Raw genomic sequence first — 23630 nt, forward strand, 5'->3', positions numbered from 1 at the left:
TGCACCACTCAATTTATATTAGTTAGATTTATATTACAGAGTGGTATATTGAGGCATCAGACAATTTCAGAATTATTTATGTATTTTTTTTTAAATGCATGGGTTCTGTAAGCACATTTCAACATTTAGCTTACCATAACTTTGACCAGATTAATGCCATATCATATAAATCCCCATAGGAAGCAGGTGTATGGGTTGGAACACTAGGTGCCTCTTGGTTCTGCAGTCAACCAGCTAATTGGTAATCGGTAATCCATCAGCCAGGCTGCAGTAAACCCTTAACAACCTGTTGGAGTTTAGAAGCCCACCCCCTTGTTTATAGACATTAAAAGGGTTACAATCCCAAGGGAATTTCTGATTATGCAAGCTTACCCCCTCTCATGAATGATTCATATTTTAAGATAATGGTCTGTAAAGAGGAAAATTGAAAGCGCATGGTGTTGCTCTCGGGGCATATAAATGTATGCAGAAATTGATCAATGATATCTTGTTCCCTAGGGGCCAAAATATGTTTGCAGGCCAGAAGGCAATTCAGACGCTTAGCGAAAACAAATGCATTTCAGTCATGTGAAAAAAAATCTGTTGCTAAATAAGGCGGATTGAGAGTGAATTGTCTGATTGTAGAAACAAATCTGTTGTTTTAGGAGACAGATCCTGTCCAATTAACTCTCGGATCAACATTATCTAATATTTACTGAAATACAATTGAAACCAAGGGTGGGGGTGTACAAAGAAACCCTGGAAAACTGTTCCCATTATTTATGATATGTAGGTATAGAGCTGTCACTATAACAAATTTCAGTAGTAACATTCCAAGTAAAATTTCACAATTGTCGATATCACAACAAAAAACGGATATGCTGTTTAACAAGTTAAATATTGAAAAGTTAAACATTAAAGTACTTTAAATAAGAACAACATTTAAACAATGGAATGCAGATTAAAGTCAATATTGCTTCAGATTCTCTAGTAATTAAAGTAAACAGTCAGTAATAAAACAAAAAGAAGCTAAATGAAATGCAATAGAATTAAGTAAACAGTAGGCTTTTTAACGTGTCTTTTTAGGTATCTAATAGCAGTAAAAAAGTATTTAAGTAAATTGACATTTTACTTATTTACTTACTAAATTACATTTTACTTCAAAATTTACTTATTAATACATCTATTTGGATACATTTACTGTAAACTCCAAGGTCTAATGCACAGATCCAATATTTAATATGTATTTGATTTTTTTTTTTTTGTTCTGCCAGTTTGCGTTCACTTAAGATATAACTGATTACATTTATATTAAAGGAATAGTTCACCCAAAAATTTAAATTCTCTTATCATTTACTCACCCTCATGCCATCCCAGACGTGAATTACTTTCTTTCTTCTGCAGAACACAATTAAAGATTTTAAGAATATTTCAGCTCTGTTGGCCCTCACAACGCATGTGAAAGGTGACCAGAACTCAGAAGGTTCAAAAAGGACATAAAGTCAGCATAAAAGTAATGACTCAAGTTGTTTAATCCATATCTTCAGAAGTGATATGATAGGTGTGGGTGATAAAGAGATCCATACTTAAGCCCTTTTTACTATAAATATCCCTTTAAAACCCCACAAGGACGGGCATGTTGACCAAAATGTGCATTAGACTCATTCATATGCAGAGTATTTTGCAGAGCATAGATGCTCATATACATTCTTTCTAAAAGAGTAATTTGATCATTTAGTCATTAAGTCTTTTTGAGCCATCTTTACACTGCAAAGGTGGCACAGAAGCTGCATCTGAAGTGGTTTTATTAGTATTTACACACTGTTTAATGCTGCTCAGAGCATGCATAAATGCATTTACAGTAGTAACAAATGGATAAATATTGTTATCAGATGAATATTTTAAAATATATAATTATGAATATAGAAATATGAAGTTTTAAATATGAAACTATACATTATTGAATATATGCTCTATAATGACAACAACAAATGGTTAAGGCTGCTCTGATGCTGCATATTTTACACAGTACCAAAGCAGGATCAGAACTGCATCAGGGGCTGAGGTGGGTCAGAGCAGCCATAATTTAGTCTGGCTTTTGCATCTTTACACAGAATTTTGAGCAGGCACAGAGCAGGCTTGCATAAAGACACCATTGGAAAGCCCTAAAGTCAGGCTGGTTTTCATATTACATCCAAACAGAAGACCTGTCAAGCAACGACAAACACACAAAATAGTTGAAGAACCAGAAAATAACCTACAACATGCTACACTTTCTGAATCGTAAGAGCAGCAGCATCATTCAAGAATAAACACAGAAGGTACAAACAAGTGCTGTAAGGCAGGAAGGCAGCGTTTTCACAGTTTGCTAATTTTACATTTTGACGTAGACACTTGACATGCTGACAATAGCAGGAACGGAGGCTGCAGAGGAAGGATATGTTTCAGTGTATTTTGTGCATTGTGAAGGGCTTCCTTACACTTTACATTAAGGAGCCGAAGGACACAGCTGCAGAAAATGTGTGAGTGCTCAGAGGTGAGGAACCACCAAGGAATAACTACTATGGATCAATAAAGCAAGCAGGAGATTTAGAGAAAGAGTGAAAAGAAAGATTGTTACGAACTACATCTCTTTATTCATTTTTATGCATTATTACATTCGTTCTACTTAGAGATTGCTGGTTCACAGATGATTAGAGGCTCACAGAAATACGTTGTGTAACCATAAAGACAATCTAAGTGCAGTGGGGTTCCATAGTAATGATAAATGACTGCATCAAAGAGCAGTGTCTGAACAAGCAAAGAGAACTTATTAATAGCAGATCTACTTGAAGTCTGAATTTTCTTAAAGGAATGGTTCCCTCAAAAATTTACTCACCCTGAAGTTATATCAAATTCCTATTCTTTCTTTCTTCTATAGAACACAATAAGAGATATTTTCAGAATGTCCAACAGCCCTTTTCCACACAATACAGAGAATGGCGATTTACACTGTAAAGCTCCTAACAGGACAAAAAAAGCATCATAAAAGTGCTCCATAAGATATGTACACCATATTCCAAGTCTTCTGAAGCCATATTATAATTTTCTGGTGAGAAACCGTCTGAAATTGCAGTTGTTATTAGCTGAAAATATTCTTGGATTCGCTCTTGTGCGTGAGCATATTCAAAATCAGTGTCAATGAAGGCAAACGACATTGGTTCACATTGGGTAACTTCAGGCCAATCAGAACATTTAATGTTTGAATTTGGACAAGCACGAACTATGATCTTAAAGCTATGTGGGAGGGATTACTTATATTGTGCTTTTATATTCTTCTTTAGACTTTACACCCCTGATCAGTATCTACTTTCATTTTATGGAAAAAAGCAGCTTGGACATTCTAAAAAAATATCTCCTTTTCTGCTCCATGGAAGAAACAAAGCCACAAAGGCTTGAAATTTACATGAAGGCGAGTAACTGATGATAGAATTTTCTTGATTAACTATTCATCTAAGTAGAAAATGAAGTGTCCAGAGTTTGTATAAGCTGTGTGTTGAAAGTTCAAAACCAGAGATTTGTTGATGATTTATCACATTATATTATATTATTATAACAAATATACAACCACAATTTCATCCAACTGTGACCTATAGCTAATACAAAACTGTAAAACTTGCCTATATATGTGTGCTTGTCATGGTCCCTGATGTCAGTTGTGGCCTTTCCCTGTATAAACAGTGGTAGACACATTATGGCCATGACATTTCACTGTAGAGCAGAGTGGCCAACTTTATTAGATAACAGCACAGGCCACTACAGCCACAGTGCCTGCTGAATCAGGTCCTTTGGGGATGGGGTAAAATTTACCCTTGCGAGACGTTGTAAAAGGGCAGATGTGATTCATATCTGTGCTTATTACTGTGTGTGTATGTGTGTTTGAGAGAGAAAGAGAGAAATAACTGTGCATGTGGAGGTTATGAATAGCTGTTATTTAGAGAGATGATTAAGGCTGGAGGTTAATCCGTGGGCAGTTTCAGCCCTGTCACTGACGTTAGCATTATTTGGTACGCTATAAAACAAAGCATTTAGTAGGCGGATTTAAATCATTTTTGATGGTGTTTTGTTTGATGGACACAAGACAAGTTTATATAGGCAATTTCTCTTTTGTTTGGTTTACTTATGATGTGAGGCAATTTAAAACTTTGTTATTAAATACACTCAGAAGTTTTTAACAAGCTTTTAAGATACAAATATATATAAAATACAATTTTATATATAAAAAAATTTGTAATAAATTTCATAACAAAATTCCTTCAAAGTAATTTTTTTTATAATTTTTTTTTAAATAAAATACTTGTTTTATTAATTTAATTCTGTTAAATATTACACAATTAAATTTGAAGTCATTTTGAAATGAAATTGAAACACGTAAAATCTAAAAAATACGTTAAAATATTTTTTGGAGTGTACAGTAGGGTGGTTTCTGTTGGAGTTTCATTGCTGCCCATTTGCCCATTGCTGAGTCTTTCTGATGTATTTCTGAGTGAAACTCCACAAGGAAAAATGTGTGATGTGACTTGATTTATGCATGTAAAGTGCCCTTTATACAGCCGAAAAGTTTCAAGGGTGGAAGAAGTTATTACATTTTTATAATACATTTTACATATATAACTATTTTTATTTTTTTTTATTTGGAAAAATGTGTATAGATGAATTGTGCAAGATAAGACCAGGAACATGCACTGAAATTGTATATACTAACAAGTTCAATTTAAAGCTATAGTCTGTGTGCTCTGGTAACAAGTATTATATACTGAATAAACTGTATAATAAACATAAATGGAAATATTTTAACTACAGTACATCAGGAGGGAATGGAAGTACAATAACTGTAGTAAATTTGGTAAAACAATATTTGATGTGACTGATTGCATCCATTGTAGTAGGACACAATTGTTTATGACTAAATTAAATGGAAGATTCAAGCAACAGAAATGTGCAAAACAATTTAGTTAACTTCGGAATTGAGTTGAATTAAAAAAACATATCAGTAATTAACAGAAACCTCCTTAGAGCTTTCTCTTGTGTCAGTGCACTCCTTTTGAAAGAACCATTTAACTTTTTTGTTTGTATCAAGCCTTGCTGTTTAACACACATTAACCCTAACATAAGACTCAAATTGCCATGCTCAACACAACATAAATCACCAAACACAATGTCTGTCCTCCCATAATTCTACTCTGAATTCTAGAAACAAAGACTCACAACCTCATTATGACATCATCACGACTGGGTCTTCAAACAAAGCAACAGTTTAAAGACTGTGTGGGCCCTGATTTGTGTCCTCAGTCCTGACTGCTGTTATTAAACAGCTTTAGTGTGGATTAATGTCAAATCTATGACATTAACCGTATGCCTCAGCCAGATGTTTATCACACGAATAATGAAGCTATCAACATGACCACTCAGCCCGTTAATTAGCCAATGCCAGCCTGGTCACTGGAGACGTTCTGTAGCAAAAAATTCAGTTGGGGGGGGTGGTGGGATGTTTGTGTGTTTTCATGTGTGTGCCTACAGGCTTTGACGGAGACAGACGTTTAATTACATAAAAGACGTGGGCTTTGGTAAGTGTCATCTGTCACAGCTGAATTAATGAATCGGTAAATAGTGATGACGAATAGAGCGGCAAGCTAGGCTAGCACATTGTCAGCTCATAAGCATCACATGTTATCGCACCATACAATCAGCACTGTTTATTAATGGGATTAACTAACCAAAGATAATAAGAGTTCGATTTGTGCTGAAGCCATTTGGATTGTAGTATTAACAAAGTAGCATCAAGCTAAATAAACTAAATATCCTCTTGCCACTTGAGAGTTGCCATTTATTTCATTATATGGTAGAGTCCCAAAATAAAGACATATCATGACCATAATCTTTGAACTAATGAACAGTTCAAGTGAAAAGTTTGGACACACCTGCTCATTCTTGATTATTACTATTTTCCCGATTTTAGATTAATAGTGAAGTAATCAAACCTTTGGAATGACACAAATAGAAGTTTGGGAATTATGTATTGACCAAACATTTTAAATGTTAATGTAAATGTCAAAACTACAACGTATTGTACAGCTATTGGCTGCTTATCATTCACTACCCAGTCCAACATATCCATACATAAAAAATTATAAAACAATGATTATTTTATTTTTGTGAAGTAATTCAACATAGGCACAATTGACTTCTTTCTACAAAATTCATTTATAGAATTTAAGCCTAAGTCTTTGCATCAAAATAGTGTTTACATCATAAATTAAATTCAGACAAGTGTATCCAACAAAACTGTTGGCCAGTAGTCTGTATAAATAGGCTAAACATGTTTAACCAATAATACTTCTATCTTGAAGTGGGTAGCAAGATAGAAATAAGATGTTCTTTCAATTCAAATTTTTTTTTACTGCAGCACGTAAAACTCAGTTTGCAAAAATGTAGTTATACCATAGTAATGTTCATTCTATGAGACCAGGTTGCATCTGCATTTTAATGGTTTCAAGGGGGTTTAATTGGCTCATTCATATGCTCCAACCTTCATCAAACTCTCCCCAACTTTAATCATTAGGATAGTTTTTACTTAAGAATATTTACGCTTTTGACTTTTGCTGGGACATTTCCGGGGTGAATTACAGCCTATTACATGGAGGAGGACAGAGCATTATGCAGCACAATGTTTAGTTCGATATGACAAATTGCAGCTGAGTGAGGCGAGCAGAACAAAATCAGATGCTGAAAAACCCTGCCCGACAGAATGAATGTCAATGACTTTGCCCTGCTATGTTTATGGCTGGTCTAGTTAAATGTCAAAAGATTTACCCTAGAGAGAGCCCATCCCCACTTCAGACTGATACTGAGTTTGTAGGCACCTTTCTTCTCCCTTTCTCTGTGCTTTTAACCAATGTTTAAAATACTTAGTTCAATTTCCAAGACTATCAGAATATACTATATTGTACCCAGGGCTGGATTGGGAAGAGAAGTCGGGTCGCTGGGTTTTGTGCATATCGCAAAGCATTTTGTGATCCGTTCTGCATAACACGGCGGCTCATTTTAGCTTATCGCGACCCACCGGCCCACTCAGTTCTCCCGATGGCCAGTCCGCCCCTGATCGGCCCCAAAGTGCGTTGGCCCACCGGGAAAATGCTGGTATGCCAGATTGCCAGTCCAGCCCTGATAGTACCTTCTATGTATTATTTCTTAAGATATAGTTTAAGTTCCAAAAAGTCTACTTTTCTCTTTGCTTGGTATTAGCATTGGCCATTGAAAAAAATTCTTCAGTTGACCACAGTTTGCTATGAAACAATCCTATTCATAATGATGGTGTGACAAACTAAGTAAGCATCATTAAACTTGGCATCACAGATGACTATACATATGGTTGAGAGATACAGATAGAGTGCTCAAGAATCAAGTGCAAACCTCTTAAAACGTCTTTATAATCAAATTCAACACATCAGTAATAAATGAACCAATTTTACCTAAAATAAACATTGATTCAGCCGTACGTTCTTATTGATAGCCGCTGTGTCTGTGTTGGCACTGAAAAGGCTGTTATATGACCCTTCACTAACCAACAGTAAATGCTAAGTCATCTCTTTTCTTTTTGGTGTACGTGTTGAGGGAAGAGCTGAGAGGGAACTGCATTAGCACAGGCTGAGTTCCAAAAAGCCTGACATTTTGAAATGTATGAATTAAGGGGAACAGAGGGAAACATTTTTTTATTTTTAATTCAAGTAACAGAGAGAACATGAGGTGCTTCAAACATGTCGTCTTTGAACATGGAGCCCAAGGCTCAGTGAAATCTTTAACCGCACACTTGTTTTAAGGTCGTGAAACTGGGAAAACCATCAGGGAATTGTGTGCCATTCTCCACCTGAGGGGAAAGACATGTTCTTTGTAAAGCAGCACTTCATTTCTTTTTAATGCTTGAAACTATCTGCACATAGAGAACAATCCTGCAGAAAACATCTTAAACCAGGTGTTGCTGGTTTAAAATCAAGGAACACACAAATATTGTGTAAAATAGTCCGTTTGTAATTACACTAAACTATTTTTATTGATACTTTTCAGTATTAAGTTGCCTACCTCTATAATAACCTTTGCAGTTGCTTTAAAATGCTACCTTATTCACATTCTGGGATGGATTACTGAGATAGGAGGCAGGGGCGAGGAGCCTACCCCTGTGCAGGACGGGACTCAACTTTTGGTGGTGGGGTGGTGGAGGTTGCTGTGTTAGCACACTGAAACAGCAATGTGATATATTGTGAGCAGACTTATAAAGCAATGGCTTACATTTGATTGGCTAGGAGTTACCTAGCTAATTGTGCGATGATGTGCTGCTGCTAGTCTTCCCGCTATAACTACGCTGCACGTACATTTCCATTTGAGGAAGATAATGTTTCAAAAATCAGCTGTGATTTAAACCATTGTAGACCTCCCCATACAGCACTCTTTAAAGATCTCTTTATCCATGGTGATGCAGTTAGAAAATGGAAGTTTTATTTGTTATAGTCAGCAACCCTGCAAATGGGAATGAATTTGCCAGCATGACGGTCCTCTCTATCTTATTCAATATTAATGTCATCTCACATTACCATCCTGGTTTACTTTATCCCTATAAAGATGGAGCTGTCTGATATTATCATTCTGTAGAACTTTCTCTGTCTCTCCCTTATAGATCTTATTCATTTAGCAGATGCTCTTTTTCAATGTAGAAAATACAAACACAAAAGATTAATTGAAGGAGCCAATGATATTAGCAAGCAGACCAATCGCAGCTGTTGTGGTCTGCCCTGGTGCGACACGCTACGGCATGTAGCCTACATGTAGGTTTGATGCAGACTTATAAACCTTCCTTTAGATTAGAGATATGTGCAAAATATTTCCCTTTGTGAATCTGGTCGTGAATAATGTTGAGCCAATGATTAACATCATCATGACTCTCCCCAACGAATCAATCATAATCATGCAGCCATGAAATGAATACAGAGCAACAAAGAGAGGGAGCTGAGAGAGTAAAAAAAAAAAAGAAAGAAAAATATTCTAACAAATTGGCGTGATATGAGCGTGAATCATCTGTTACGCAACTGCTTTTGGGTCCTTGAATAATGTATAACGTGCGAGTAATGGCAGCCGGTGGACTTTCTGGTGCCCTCCTAGGGTAAGATGGTGCCCCCTAGGGAGTTGGTGCCCTACGCAGACTGCGTAGTCTGATTATAGGGAGCGGAGGTACTGACTACCTGTCATCCAATATTCAGTCCCCCATGGATTCCTGTCCCCCTTGGTCCCCTAACTGACTTTCTTCATTGACTGAAAAAGTAGTTTTGCCTAATCAAAAATCCTGACATAGTGCTTGGGGATTTATGCAGTCTTCTAAATCATGAAAATACATTAATTAATGTTGTGTAAGCTATGTGAAATGTCACATGATATAACCAAAACATAAAATGGTCAAATGTAATGTTTCTCTTTGTGTTTCAGTTAGCATGCTAACCGATTAGCCTGTAAAGCTAACATTTCACTATGCATTCTGTACTGTTAGCAAGCTAATGAATTATATTACTAAGCTAAGATATTCAGCACGTAATTATATCAGAATTATGAGTTTGAACTTTGAATTAAATGGATAAAGTTATACTGTATCAAAGACTATTAAGCAGAGATGGGCCACTTCTATTTAAAAGAATGGAAGCATTTGGAATGCCCACCCAAGAATCTCTGAGTGCCCAACGGAGAAAGGAAGTCTTACAGTCTTACAGGTATCTTTTAGATACAGACGTTGCATGTTAATCAACTCACTAACGTGCATGAGCATTAGCTATACAAGTCAGAAAAATTTTTATGTTTTAGCGTAATATGAAGTAAGAAGTGCAATTTATGCTCCCAATATTAATTGGAAATAGCCTCCTGAAAGCGTTCCAAAGATGGCCGACAGTGGACTGACTTGCTAGAAAGACTTTGCGGTGATCACATTCGAATTTAAGTTTTTGACGGCACCTGTCATGAATAGCCGTGCACATGAAAACGCCAGGATTTTGGGTTTACGAGCACCGCTTGCCGCCTGTGCTCCGCTAGCAAAACTGCCTGCGATTTGCTGCTTTCCACGTGCCTCACATTGAAAATGAACTAGATGCTTGCCGCATCCCATGCAAAACGGCCTTTAGGAAGCAAAGCAATAATTTTGACAAACAATATTTTAGCTGCTCTGGTCAGCGTGTACCACTAGAGGGCGCCACGAGCTCACAGCACTGACTGACATCATTATTTTAAACTGAGCTTTTTGCTTGCTTTTTCAACTACACTGAACTTCTTCTGACATCTGGTATCTATCTGCAGGCGTTTATGGTTATACATACAAACTGAATAATATAATAAAAAACTTTAGAGATAAACATGACTATTTCTAGATATTGATTTCTAGACAACTTTCTAGATGGACTTGATTTAGATAAGAATAATACCTAAATTGGCTTTGAGGTATTTTGAAGTTTTTTAATTTTATACTATTATTTTAAATGAATTCAATTTTAATTTATTTTACATTTACGCTGTTGACAACTTTCTGTGTGTTGCACTTCTTTTGTGCATTTCTGTTACACACCTTTGTTTTCTATAATAAAAAAATAGAGAGATTTTTCTAACCAGGTTGCCTTGCATTCTATTAAGGAACATGTTATTTTAATCATGTTGGAGTTACTTTTTTGAAAAATGCTTTTAAAATGTAGGTAATCGAGAATCGTAAAAAGTTTAAAAAACAAAAAACAATCGAGATTTTTTTTTTTTTGCCATATCGCCCAGCCCTATGATCAGGTACAGAACTAAATATTGCATGATACTGGCTGGTTCTTATGAGGGTTTTGTGGTTATTTTAAAGACTACCTAGGAAGGATCACTTCATATGACAATGATTTTCTTGTAAAAAGGAAAGAGAGAAAACAAAACAGACTACACAGAGACAGGAAGGCAGCTTGAAAGGAGACCTCTGAGATGACCTGTCTTGTCCTGTAATTTGAAGCTGGTGTCCAGACTAGTGACCTAAATCTCATGGCCTCTCTCTCAGCATGTTGTGAAGGTGCAATTCATTATTGATAGGTTATACTTGTTTACGCAGTTAATTGTTCTCTCTTCTTTACAACAAGTCAAATATTCACAAGATGGAGACGTTTAAAAAGCTTTACAATGCCATAAAGCATGTAATACAAAGCAGACTGAACTCAGACACAATCAAACAGATCACATCAAGCCAATTTAATGAAAACTGACTTCAGATACAAGAGAGTAAACAGTGCCCCCCTAAATGGAAGCTTAAGCCCTTAATGACTAAAGCAGAGGGTTTCTGTACAACCAAACTCTCCTAATGCTCAGCAGATGACAGCAATTCAAGATTCATTTAATTTGTACATTTGGGCTATTTCATACATTGCTTTAATCTCTGGGTGGAACAAGATTAAATGCCGAATTTGAAAAGATGAGAAGGAGAATAAATGTTGTTTTGGTTTGTTTTAGTTTTTTTTCCTTAAAATTAAGAATGTGTGCTTTTAATGGTGGTTTATTAATCTTAAATTTGTGATTGGGGAAAATTGATGACACTTAAAAAAAAAAAAAGCTCTTTATACCAAGCACTTTAGAGCATATGAGGATCTGTTTGAAGAATTGATAGAGGCCTAGTTTCAAAGATACAACATACTCTAAAAACTAACCAACTACATTTACATTTACATTTATGCATTTGGCAGATGCTTTTATGCAAAGCAACTTACAGAGCCCTTATTACTGGGACAATCCCCCCGGAGCAATCTGAAGTTAAGTGCCTTGTTCAAGGACACAATGGTGGTGGCTGTGGGGATCGAAGCAGCAACCTTCTGATTACCAGTTATGTGCTTTAGACCACTACAACACCACCTCTATAATACTAAAAAAAAAACGCTGACTACCACTCCTGGATTTCAAATAACATAGCGTGCTGAGTGACTCCAGCCAGGTCTCCTAAGCAACCAAATTGGCCCGGTTGCTATGGAGGGTAGACCTCACATGAGGTAGCCTCCTCATGGTCACCATAATGTGGTTCGCTCATGGTGGGGTGCATGGTGAGTTGTGCGTAGATGTCGCTGAGAATTGCATGAAGCCTCCACACTTGCTATGTCTACGCGGTAACACGCTCAACAAGCCATGTGATAAAATGCATGGATTGACGGTCTCAGACAGGGAGGCAACTGAGATTCGACATCCGCCACCCACATTGAGGTGAGTCACTACGCCACCAAGAGGACTGCATTGGGAATTAGCCATTCCAAATTGGGGAGAAAATAAAAAAATAAAAAATAAATAGTTGTGTATGTTGACTTGACAGTCAACTAGTCGCATAGACTATAATCATTTTGTGAACTGCTAAGGAAGATAGTGATTATGTTTGCTAAAGCAGAAACTATGAAGGAGGAATTGAAGGCATTATATATCACATGAAGAAAAACATTGCAAACAACTAGCAAACCACACCAATCATTAAAAATAGCCAAAGATTACAAAACAACCTATGTCTTGTTGCCATGGTTAGACACTGACTATGACATCATTTTGCTGAGGTATCTTCAAGCACTTTCATCTACAAGACATTGTTTCTGTGGTGACTTCAGTTGCCATTTTTAAGGTTGCTCGTTAGCAAGGGTTATGACCTGTTAACAATTAAGTCCACATATAATCCTGAAGCTTGGGTGCAGCATGCTAGTTTTGGTGATACTAAAATTCTAATCAGTGCCAGACACCTGCCAGCATTGTTTCCCCAATCACATGACTGCTCTGGGTGGGCTACTAAGCAACAGGGGGAAAGGAGGGATGTCCTACCCCCACTTCCCCAATCTCCCTCGCCCCTCTGTTCAATCAGAATAAATCCTATTAGTCTTGTTAATCCGGCCTGCATTACCAAAAAACACTCGGAGTCCAGAGTTGTATGTTTATCTCAGGCAGTCATCATCTATTGATCATTCTCTTTAAGATTTAAAATCCAACACATTTTTCTGATTTAATTTGCTGCTATTAAGAGGCACTTTGCATTTCGACTTTAATGTATCTTGTGAAGTTTAATCTTATATGTAAGAAATAAGATTCGACTCTTTGAAGGAGACGCTAAAGTAGAGTGTTTGTTGTATTGTACATCAGAGAGTAAAATCTCCAAAGGAGGTTTCTCATAATGTTATGTACTCTCTTTTAGACCATCTGTACAAAAGCTGGGATTTAATCAACTTAAATTAGGTAATAGAGGGAGCAAGAAAATTGGGCACAGCCATTTCTGAAGATCAGATAATCACTCACAGGACATTAAAACAAATTTTCCAAAATGCGTAAAAGCATTGTTATTTTGCAAAGTATACTTTGGTCATACGCGAACAGCACGTGGGATGCAAATCTTGTCAGCAGAGTGCTCCATCACTGAACGCACATGCGTCTGAATATTTCAACATGCGTCTGGAATTATTTGCACTAATTAGTCCACAACTCACATTTGAGCCATTGATGTCACGAAGAAATGCCAGAAGATCGCTGCTAAACATCAAGAGATGAAGGTAAAGATATAAACAGTGGATGTGCAAGTCAAGAGCATGTGAGGAGGTATGGAGATACTTGCATTTGTATAACTTGAGTCTGAAGGAATATAAAGACATTTTTATGGGTCTAAACTCCTGAAGAGGAATAGTCCAGTGCCTCATAGCAGTCGTAGCGTGAATGCACCCAACCGCTTGTGTATGCACGCACAGTTATACAGGGTGGCCCAAAAACATTTACAAAACGGGCCACTATGTTTTAGTGCTCGTATCATAAAAATGCATTAAGGCATTTGCATGATTTTTTGTGTACTTCTACGACTTTTTGAAAACAATAAAATGCCGTCACCATGACGTCATTGTGAAAAAACAACTTGCTACAAATAAATAAATAAATAAGTAAATCATTTAGCTACGTTTTCAAAGGCATCAAAATTAGGTGCTTCTCTTTCGCCATGTGGTCCTGTTTTTTGGGGGCCAAACGATTTACTTATTTATTTATTTGTAGCAAGCTGTTGCTCACAATGATGTCACAGTGATGTCATTTTATTGTTTTAAAAAGTCGTAGAAGTACGCCAAAAATCTTGCAAACGCCTTTATGCATTTTTAAGATATGAGCAATCACACACAGTGGTCCCATTTTTTTGGGGCCACCCTTTACAGAGTAACTTTGACAAGCTTGCGTTCGACTGTATGCAGATGCTGAGCGTTTTTACCTAGGGCTTTAATTTAAACTTTTACTCCACTGACGGTTAGGTTTAGGGTTGGGATTTGTGTAGGGGCATATGGTTCAAATATGCATTCCTGTTGACTGTATTACCACTCTGTGGACATATCACTCAGAAACTGGAGCTCACATGCAACAAATAAAATTTTGGGAATCATAGACGGATTTCAATAGAAGAACTTTCAACCTCCAGCTGTGGAATTCATAGTGTGATTAGTCTGTAAAAATCCTAAAACTTCCAGTGTCCAGGTTGAAATTACATTTTTAACCCCAGACATGTGGTCTCAGACTTTTAGACCCACACTGTATAATATAATCCATTGGAGTATTGGGTCTTGGTAATGATCATTTTACAATAACTTCTCTTATTGCAGTGGCTAACTTTCACACCTTGTTACTTGTTACTTGTTGAGATTAACAGAACTACCATGCTGCATTATTACATAATTAAACCCTCGTTTGAAGTGACTGTTTGGTCTGGAATAAGCAGCACGATTAAAGCAGAGGACCTTTGATCAGAGGAAAGCTGGACAATTCGCTCTGACAGCCTGACACCATCAATTGATAAAACCCTTGCTTTAAGGCCAAACAGAATCTCTGAAAGAAGAACTGATTCAATAAATTCTACTTAGGTCCACTCCAAGTGTTTTTGGTATGATTGTAAAGATAGTGATTACAGCATCTGAAGTGTGTGTGTGTGTGTGTGTGTGTGTGTGTGTGTGTGTGTGTGTGTGTGTGTGTGTGTGTGTGTGTGTGTGTGAGTGTGGCCCATCAAGATCAGGAAACAGAGAACAAAGTGGGGTGGCGGCAGTCATGGAATTCCAGGAATTCCCCCTTAAACACAATGCACGCTCCATCAGTCCTCTCCTCCTCCCTCTTATCTTCCTTATCCATCCCTTGCTCAATCTCTAATCGCTGTAATGGCTAGCTGTCCGTTACCGTGGCTGCTCTCTCCCCTGCTGCCCTTCCTGCCAATGGGAACATGGGAGACCTGCTGTCAATCTCAGCATTGGCCTTTGGGTAATTTAAGATACCTGCTATCTCAATGCATCAAGAAATCCTAGTAGGCTGGTGCTATCTTAAACATTGTGTAACTACCTGAAATGCAAGAGTAAAAACAATTGGAGACATTATTACCAAAAAAGGACAATTAGGACATCATTTACTTATCCTAATGTTAACCTTTTGGTGTGAACCCAGATTCAAATTACGTCAAATTAAGTTTGGTTAGTTTAAATGATGTTAACTCTATTTTCCGAACTTGTGTGCGTATCCGCGAACCGCACCCATTTCAGCTTGAAAAGGTAGTCTGGGGTATGGTTCATGTGAACTCACTGCTGATGAACGCAATTGTACCAAATTACGGAAGTGAACCGCTATTGATTATGTATAATTTGCATCATTTCAGGCTTCCAATTGCTATTATAATGATATAATGCATTTATCATACCTGCTTGTTTCAAAATAAATCACATCCAGATAGCAACTAATATTCTTCACAACACTTTCAACTCATCCGCGGGCTTGCGGCAGACAAGCGCTAACAAGAGCTACAAGTTTTGGTAGTAAATCCAAAGAATTGAATACTTCAATAACACATTGAAACTAATGTCTTCTGAAGTTGTTACCTAGTTACAGTGGTAAACAGCTGCTGCTTGCACTCGTGTTGATGACGCAATGAGTCACAGTATGGAAACAAGCAGCTTGGACATTCTGCTATAAATAACTCCACAGAACAAAAACATTCATACAGGTTTCAAAAGACATGTGGGTGAGTTAATGATAACTGAATTGTTAGGTGAAATGTTTCTTTAAAGATTGAATTGAATGTTCCAGGACATGGTCAACTTTTCTGTTTGCAAGTTTTTCCTTCTTGCTTCTCATAAATGTTGATGTTCTGCTAGATTGAACGAAGCCTATCTTTTCTCCTATGGGAAATAGCTCAGGCTGATAGAATCATCAGAGTCTTACAGGAAATGGGAGGAAATTTCCTATCAGATGGCGAGGGATATCTCAACAAGCCCTTCATAACCTCTGCATTTGCTGATGTTCACAAATATCCACCCCTGTTCTGTTCTGACTTAGAAGCAACTCATTTTGGAGGTGTCTTTGAAGCAGCTAATGCACTGTGGCATTCGTAGGAGTACACATCATCCTACAGGAAAAGAACACTGTTTATTTTTCTTCCTTTGCGCTTGTTCGGTTGTCAGGCTTTCCTGTCTGCTGTGAGCATGTAAGTGCTGAATTCATTCACAACACAAACTGCACGCTAGGTCAACAGAGTATTAAACCATAAGCCACATTCCATGCCATGCCATTCTTCCCTGGGTCATATGGGATTGTAACTGACACTGGGAATAGTTGAGAAAGAGAGAGAGAAAAGCAAATGGAAACATACTCATTGTCTTTTCTTTCTGGATACCCTCTGATAAGGTTGTAAGGGCCCTTCCTGATGAATGACCTTGAATAAAACAAAGAGGATTTTCCCAGAAGTTTGTTGTTTTTAATTGAGATGGCATGTTTCTGTAACTCTGTAAGATGCCAGGAAGCCCAGCTGCAGGTTGCTATGACGATGTGTGTTCCACTGACACATGAGTGATGTTTGGTGTGGGCAGAGGTGACGCCACAGGACAGTGGATACTCTGTTGTCCTGGTCTGGTTACTGTCACTCCTAAATGACCCTGATTCAAGAGGATGATGGAGGATCATCCATAATCACCCCAAAAACAGATCAAAATGATTTCTTAGTTAATATAAATGTATATATAATTACTGAATAAGAATGTTTTATTTTGTTCATTTATTTACAATTTAAACATATGTCATATATTAAATAATACAAGTATATAAAACAAAATCAATTAATTACATATATTTATTATGTTCAATTTATAATGGTATTTTCATTTTTTTATTTAAGTATATTGTAGAACATTTCAGTAAATTCTTCATTAAGTATATACAGTACATTTGTTGGTATGTTCTTCAGTAAGTATATAACTTTTTAAAAGTATTTAATATATTAAATATAATAAATATAGAAAATATGATAGAACAAATTTTATATATTTACCTTCATACATGTATTATATTCAATTTTACAATATATTAATATTATTAAAATATGAATAATTTTTAAGAATACTGTATAATTTTTAGTAATGTAAAAATTCTTCAATAACTATATAAGTATAGCTAAACATATATAACATATAAAATATAATAAATATATAAAATATGATGAATTAATAAAATATATGTAATATTCATATTTGGTATATTAAATGTATAATATGTATTATCATTATTTAAATATATTGTATATCTTATTGAAAACTACTATATATTGAAGAATTCATAACTTAGTAAGTTATGAATTCTTCAGTAAGTATATAGTATATAATTAATTCGTAAATACATAAGTATATTTATAACTATTTAAACATACATCATATATTTAAATTAATAAACTAAATATATCTATTATATTGAATACAATTACATGATATTTATAGTATTTAAATATCTATTAAATTAAGTGTATTATTAACTTAAAAAAATATAACATTTAATTTAATTTAAATTTGTGTGGCAATTTTATAAATTCAAAAAGGAAAATGGCTTGATAGTTTGCTCTGGAACTTGAGATCTCAAACAAAAAACATTTCACAGACACTTGGATAATTGTTAAATAATCCAATGTTTAGAGGAAAAGAACACAGATAAAGCATCTGCCCTGCAGCAATTTGACAAGTGGATTGCAAAATGTGATGCCCTTTGCCCTCAATGAATCAAAGGACCTCCACCACTTTTCAAAAAAACACTCCATGCTTCATGCAGCCGCATCCCAGATGACCCTTTCCGATCAAGTTGTCAGCTACATATGTCAGTGTCTCACCACTTGACCCAAGACCCCACTCCCTATTGGACAAACCAGTGGGTAATTGTCCTGTAGAACAAAGCGTATAGTTGGGGGTCTGCTAAGGACTTTCACTAACATTCCATTCACAATGCTCTCTGGCAACCAACTTTTAATGACTTCTAAACATTTACTGTTCAGCAGGACCAACAACACTCACAAATGGAGCACCTTTTTTATAGAGAGGACCCCTTCCAACGGCCTCAAGCTTTAAGAGAGTTGCCCCATTATTAAGGGATGCATATTAATGAACAGCCAGGCCAAATGAGTCCTAGGGTAATGGAAACCAGAGGTGTGCACGTAGCTCAACTGATAGAGCATGGTCAAACCCAAGGTTATGGGTTTGAATCCCAAGAAACACAAACACTGATAAAATGTGTACCTTGAATCCAAATCACTTTTTGATAGAAGCATCTACCAAAGAAATAAACACAATCCATTTTCACTTATGGTACAACTAAGATTGCATGCAAGCACACTAAAATGTAGCAAGAGATAAAGATGCTTCATGCTCTCTTAAGTCTGAAATGATCAAATAATAATAATAATAAGACTAAAAACTAAATTGATCCAACTGTTAGATGAGTGTGTGAATCACAATGTGGAGGTGCAGCCATTTCAGTTACCAATGCAAATATTGAAATCTCTGATGTCACTTACCTTATAATAATATGATGAAAAACAATCAAAGACTCCTGTAGCATAACATGTTTATCTGCGTTACATCCTCGAAATCCTGACAAATGAAACAGAAATAATCAATGACCTTTGACGGAAATGCCGTTATGCTTCTCCAACTGTCTTTTAGCGGCTGCTCACAATAAATGAAGGCTGATCCCCGCGTGTGAGTATGTGTGACAGGGAGAGAGAGAGAGAGTTGAATGATGAACAAAAAGGAAAATGTTTATTCACATGCAAGTAGTTATGATAATGACTATGTATGGAAATCACATTAGTTCATGCACCATGGACGCTAAAGTGTCGCAGCATCTCACTGAAGCGCAGTACCGGTAAAGGAGAGTCAATAATCATTTAATAATTGATGCAATATAACTAACATGTATATGATTTGAACAGCACGAGCACTAAATTGTAACTAAGTCGATACGTGATCAATGTTGTCATATTTTACGCAAACAAAATCAGTTAAGAATGAGGTGTTTACCTAAATGTGGACTCCGAAAGCTGTTTCTTCCCGCCGGTTCAAGTCAACCGCACGACATGCTTCCATCGCCGGATCAGACTGTCACATGAGCGGAGCGGTCAGATCATCCCTCCCCTGCCTTCATCCACAACAAATCTCTCATTCCAGTCCAGCGCCGCCCCACCTCCCCAAAACGCGCAGGATAGCCCGTTTAGAGCACACTTATACCATCAGACTGACTGCTAGGCAACAGGCTGCTGTGTGAATGAGTGATGTCAGATACTGGTGAATATGAACAGAGACGTTGCGTGTCGGTCACCCCGGTTCTTTCAGGCTGTTGTGGGTTTCGTGGACTGTACGGCCACAGAATATTAATGAGCACATATTGCTGCAACAGCAAGCGAGCATTTTAGCATTTTTTTTTTTTTTTTTACAGGGTCAGGGAATATAGTAAGTGTGATTATGTGATTAATTCAGATTACACTCAATTATAGATTATGATAAATAATAAAAATGTTGTCTATTTTTATTCATCAAATTATTAAATACTACTATAGTACCCCGATTTTGACTTTTTAATGGCTAGACTTAGATAAGATAACGCTTTAAAGCTACGGAGAGCAATCTTTTTAGAATATCACGCCTGAAATGTCCCTAGGCCTACTTCCTGTTAGATATCACTGAAAGGTGTCCTGAGAAACAACACTAGTCACTATGACCAGCTGACTGCCACAAACTCTGTAAAAGTAAAAAAAAATAATAAATAAAAATAAATAAATATTCCACTGGTTCGCCAATCAGAAAACTGGAGCGAATTTGGGGCGGGACTATAAGGGGAGCGTTCCTCACTTATTGTTCGCTTTCCACGTTTTTAATTCTTAAAGGAATTAAAAGCGTAGGACTCTGGAAGTCCCTTTAAAAAAAATTACAGTCTCAAGAGTCACTTACAATGGAAGCAGGGCCGTTTCTGAGCTTATCCTACTTGGAATTTCAGAAATGTCTGAAAACATGTACCTTTAAAAAAATAAAAAATAGGACACGACTGCAAAACGTTAACGTTTAATTTAATGCATGACAACGAACAAACACCAGCCAGGTAGGTGGCTTACATACATTTCTTATCAGTGGTCTGGGTTGTCCTTCGTGGCAGCTGTGTTTCATGTGGTAGAGTAATGTCGGCTGCCAATCACAAGGTTGGTGGTTGGATTCCAGGCCCACATGACTCTGTGGAGTCTGCTGAAGTGCCCTTTGGCAAGACACTGAACCCAATCTTGTTCCCAATGGAAGCACCTTGCATGGTAGTTCTGCCACCCGGGGTGTGTGAATGGGTGATTGGGACACAGTGTAAAGCGCGTTTGGTAAAAAAATAAATAAAAGTGCTATATAAGTGCAGACCATTTACCATTTCTTTTCCACTCCCATCTTAAAAACCCACTTCATCTGCCTCATCTCCTTGCATTTAAATTCTTGCATAAAAATAACACAACAAGCTACACTTCCTCTAAATACCACAACAACAACATGGCATTGCTGTTAGATCAAGGTCCCAGTGGGATGGATTATTCTCATTAGGTTGTACTATCAGTCTTCTAGACAGGAAAGGAGCAAAGAGGTCTTATCTGAACATACAGCTACATTGCAGTGGAGGTGGGGCAATTATTATAATTTTTTTGTCTGTTAGAGCTGAAGCAATGAGATACTCCCCGATGGTGTGGGAGTGCAATTAAAAAGTTATATGCATTACATTTTCAACCTACAAATATAGGCTGTCAAAATAAGTCCTTTACCCCTCCCCCATCATCTCTCTGTGACAAATGGGGGATCCAACTTTGTAATCTGGTGGCTTTCAAAAATGCAGTTTAACCCCTGTCTCAGTAGGGTGGCAGGCATGACCAGGGTAAATCCATAACCATATAGGCCACCAGACTTCTCAAGCAAATCCAGTTTCGGCATAAAGTGTGTGTGTGTGTTGCAGACATCAAGGCATTCTACACACACTTTAGAGAAAAATGTTTTTAAATAATCTGTTGTTTAGAGGGAAAGGGGAGAAAAGATCACGAGAAAGGAGTAGACTTAAACACATTAAAGGGAACATCAAGGGGAGCAGTGCCCCTGTGCGACCCCCACATCATAATAAATAGACCAAACAAATTATATTTAAACAAAACATCAATGCATTATAATAATATTTAGCAGGCTAATGTTTAATTAAGTGAAAATTTAATAAATATAGAATTTTTGGTTCATAAGAGATCGTCTGAAAAGTCCTGTGCTAAAACGTCACTGGTGGCCAAGTGTTCAATGAAACTAAGAATTTCTGTCTTAAACACATAATTAAAAAAAATACACATTTTAAAGATTGTAAATTTTATGTATAACTTACACTTTAATTAATACTTCGACATTTTAGTGCAGTGGGTGGAATTTTCAGACGGTCCCTTAAAAGCGCTAGTAAATGAAAGCCCATCTGAACATTTTATCATTATTCTCCAGCTACAAGAACCATTGACCGTTTGAGCTCAATGTTTTATGCCTGTATGATACAGTCGTATTATTTAACCTAAATGATATCATTGTAAAATTGTTGAGTAGGAGAAACCGAATGTCAATCGAATAACGAGCCAACAACATCTGGAGATAAGGTAGAAGTCTCAGCGTTAGCTTTGCATCTGGACCTGCCAGCTCCAGTTCTACTTGATGTGGATTATAAGTGCTGAAGTAAATGTAAGTGTAGTTACTTCTATAGCACAGTTTCCCACGTTATCATCACGAAACCCGGATCTGGATCTGATTTTCTGCAGTATGTGTATCTGTAGGCTTTTCATTTCCGGAACAACATAACCTACAGCACACACTTATGTTATATATAATTAGGTGTTTTTTCCACTGTCTTCAATGTTTTGCACTGCACAATGCAGAAACAAGATACAAGTAGTGCAACAAGTTTGGCAAAACAAACAATGAAGTGCCTCTGAAGAAACAGCATGCAGGACCAGATGTAGAGAAACAGGTAGAAGAAACAGCAGCTAGTGTTATACTGGGCCTCACCACACCTGCAATGGCAAATTAATTATGAATACCCTTATAAACCACCTCACTTAAGCAATGCCTAAGTACTAAATAGTTTACAGAGTAGATAAACACAATATCCTCTTTATGAACATCATGGCGCAGCGCACCAATCACAAGAGAGAGGCACACGTGTGCTCAATAACAGAGAATTGAGCTTAATATTAATAACCACATTCTCTAATAAGAGGCGCACATCAAGCATGCTCAATAAGGAATGTGCATAGACATTGACAAACATAATAATTTAAAAAATGTAAAAAATAAAAATAATAAAAAAAAAACACAATAAAGCCCTCTTACTGGTCACTCATTACAATGCATGCAACTTTTTTAAATTCATAGTAATTGAGATACATGCATTTAAACATCCACTTGTTACACTGGACCATTTCAAATTAACTAGTGATTTAAAACATACTTATGTTTAAATCATTATAGCCTATCATTGTTTACCCAAGAATTTTACTGCATTAGTCATTCTAAAGACCAGCATGGCATAAAGTTTGTAGGTAAAACCAGCATGTTAGTGTGTATTGACTAATTGAAACATTTGTCTTGGGACTGTTTGTTTATATTTTTTAACATTTACATATTATTTTTACTCAAATTTGGTTGTCTTTAAATAATAATAATACTACAAAACAATTGCATGACCACAAATATTAAGACAGTAAATTATGTTTTATATGCGTATTATACAGTTGCCCCATAGAAGCACACCTGGCCACGCCCAATCAAAATGGTCTAGAAATGTCCCTACATTGCAGGATTTTGCAGATATCACATATTGTAAGTATATGAAGAACATTGAAAAATATTCAGTGAAACATTTTGGTTGACACAACTAAGTAAAAAGTATCTGACCAAGCAATAACAATCTGAACTGGTTCAATGACATAGCAAGGCAGCAACACCAAAAATCTGCACTTGTTGCCATTAGTAACAGAACAGTTGCTGTGGACACAGAGGTTAAATCCTGATGTCTTTTGGAAGGAAACAACACATCAAGGATGAATTAGGAATTGTGCTCAATGCCTTAAATTAATATAATTATGCAATAAGGTAATCAGGAGATTCACTGAACAATGGTATAAAAGAATATAAGAGCAAAAAGACTATTCTTTATATTACGAGCACAGATATTGTCATCTATTATCTTGATAGTCTTATGTGCTTTAAAACACTACACTAAAGGAGTCTGGCATAGCATGAGTAATT

The 23630-nt window shown here is 36.6% G+C and overlaps 1 protein-coding gene across 1 annotated transcript in view; it reads right to left on the reverse strand.

Annotated features, from left to right (window-relative positions):
* LOC127635391 (transmembrane protein 108-like) overlaps window positions 1-19937 on the reverse strand; it is a 66100-nt gene extending 46163 nt beyond the window's left edge. Inside the window, exons 1-2 of the mRNA XM_052115385.1 lie at window positions 19362-19937; window positions 18857-18932 (exon numbers count right to left, since the gene is read on the reverse strand). The gene's annotated coding sequence lies outside the window, so the exon portion shown is untranslated. The remainder of the gene's footprint in view (window positions 1-18856; window positions 18933-19361) is intronic.
* Window positions 19938-23630: the final 3693 nt, after the last annotated feature.

The sequence above is a fragment of the Xyrauchen texanus genome, chromosome 42 (genome assembly GCF_025860055.1).
Source record: "Xyrauchen texanus isolate HMW12.3.18 chromosome 42, RBS_HiC_50CHRs, whole genome shotgun sequence".
NCBI classification, from domain to species: Eukaryota; Metazoa; Chordata; class Actinopteri; order Cypriniformes; family Catostomidae; genus Xyrauchen; species Xyrauchen texanus.